A 2748-nucleotide genomic window follows, 5' to 3' on the forward strand; every position below is an offset into this window, starting at 1 on the left:
TGTGTTTTTAAAAAAATTCACTGTTTTGTTTTGTTTTATCGTTTTTAATTACAATATACGATACCTGTCCAAAAGGTCGAAGACTACCAGTTTGAAAGGAAATTACCATACAGGCACATAGCTGTTATTAAGTTTTTATTTAATTTTTATCTAAGTAGTCCACTTAACAAGTGGCAGGATTAACACTTTTTTACTATTTATAAAATTAAAAAAACATATCAAAAATTGATTAGGATATTTAAAAATGAATTGTCGAATGCGTTCAGAATACACATGCACATTAAAATCGTGCAATAAACAACTTTACATTCAATAATATATAAGAACAATAAATCGATGGAGTAACAATATGTTTCAATGGGACATGGCTTTATGTCGATAAATATTTAATTCTCCAAATTAGCCTCTTATAACTATTTAAGTTTGCAACGATTAAAAATTTTAAAAAAGTCCATGGATGTATTTAATTATGTCAGGAACAGTTAAAGTAAACCATGTTTTCATTTTAGTAAATCAGTAAAAGCGTTCAACTGATACGTGGTTTTATTTTACCAAGTGAATACAAAAAGTTCATGTCAAAACGTAAATTCTATTATAGCAAGTGTGTTTAACTAACATACTGTATTATTTGAGGCGAGCAGCGGAAATTTGACCTCTTAACTAACTAGAATGAACATGTTCATTTTTACGTGCTTTAACTCGCAGTTACTCACCCTGAAAGGCCTTTTAATCAAAGGGATTTTCACAAGCATTGTTACTGTGAGAAACTAGTTTGACTGAATATATAACTGTATATCATAACACCGGTAAAAGTGATTTTTAGAAGTAAAAGTCAAATGCAATTCAAACCATTTACATATACTTTTAAAACGTAAAAGTTTCATAACATTTCTATTTAACCCTGCTTTAGATATACCTAATATAAAACACGTGACCTTCCTAATGGTGTTCTATATTATGAGGGTGGTGTGAGCGACGTGCTCAATTTCCTATAGAGGGTTTGATGTTAAACAGTCTGAGTAGCAAGAACAGTATTTGGTCTTATGTTTTGTATTAATATTTTAAGGAAAAACATCATCTTTTCTACTCATTATATGTTTATAAATGTTTTTAAATTTAATCACACATGGAAAATATTTAAATGACTTTCTATAATATTTACCATCTAACCTATATGACAATGGTGACTTTAACCACCCGTCATCTACGGTCCACGCACTTTTATAATGCGCTGTACTGAACCATTTTTCGTGACGCAGTGACGGTAGTATCAAGATATTCTGCAGCTATAGATTGATGTATTATAGATTAAACACATTGACTGTGGTCGACGCACATTGATATTGCGTTGTCCTCAAGCCGGTACATTAACTCGTGTTACAGTGAAGGGATTAAGCATAACTAACATAAGTAACGGAGTATTATTATTCTACATCATTAGTATTACGTATATTGTTTGCTATAACCATATAAAAAGGAGCTTCAAACCTAAAAGTAATGTACCAAAGAAACAAGTACGGAACATATATATCGTTCGTTTTTTTATTAATGACCACAAACCTTGAGAGAAAAGTATATGTAATGTTCGTGAGGTCATTTAACTACATGTCATTTTTTATCCTCGAATGTTGTCAAAAAGAGAATATTTTTGTTTTTTCCATGCCATATTTGGGAGTTGGGGTTTTGTCCAAACATAAATTTGATTACATGTATCCCGGAAGAAATTGTTTATATTGATACTAAGATCAATAAACCAATATAGTTCATTAAATAATTACTAATGTTTAACGTTGTCAGGGTGCTATTAAAGTATCAATATGACTCAGTTGTCTATTTCTATTTCCTCAACACAGAACATATCTCTTCCATTGGAAAATAACAACTTATATTATTTAAGTTTGCAATAAAAACCTTTAATTGGGTGATTAAAATCGAATGTTTTAAAAATCTTTCAATCACTTAAAAATAAGTTTTTTATAAAAACATAACGCAATAAAACTTATTGTTAATTTTCATCTCTGCTTATATTTAAACATCTTTAAAAGACAAGAAAATAATATTACCGAAATTTGAATTTTAATATGCAAAAGGTCCTTTCGCTTAATTTGTTTCCGTAAAGGAAGAAGCAAAATATAATAGCTCACCAAAATATGTGTTAGTATGCTTTCGAAAAAAACGTTGAGACAATGTTTTGATCAAACTACTTTAAATGGTAATACGACGCGGAATACGAAGAACTCAAACTTGCAACTTGCATTGTATTTCACATTCCAGACACAGATGACCTTCAGTAACTCCACAAATCCAAATATTACAATCAAATTGTATTGTATCATTAACTTTTGCAGTTCTTTTTTTAAATAATTGTTTTCGAGTATTTTACTTATTACCACGCTAAGTAAAAATGAAGAAAACAGAATTGCTGAAAGTAAAAATTTAAAATTGCTAAACAAACGCTACATAATACTGTTGTATGACAAAGCTGCAAAACAATTGTTCATACCAAATATATTTGAAAAATTATGTAATAAAGAAATAAATATTCCGTATACCAGTCGTAATCAGCTTGTATGCAGGAATAAGTCGTTGCTGGATTGTTAGTTCGTTCTAAAGATTTAATACTTAATAAAAAAATTATAAGTATACAATATTAAAATATTAAAGTAGTATTTAAATAACTGTTTATAATAACTGATTAACTAATATCCTAAATAGCTTTAAATATAAGAATTAAAAATACATTGAAAA

Source organism: Homalodisca vitripennis, unplaced genomic scaffold (assembly GCF_021130785.1).
Source record: "Homalodisca vitripennis isolate AUS2020 unplaced genomic scaffold, UT_GWSS_2.1 ScUCBcl_7463;HRSCAF=15159, whole genome shotgun sequence".
Taxonomy (NCBI): domain Eukaryota; kingdom Metazoa; phylum Arthropoda; class Insecta; order Hemiptera; family Cicadellidae; genus Homalodisca; species Homalodisca vitripennis.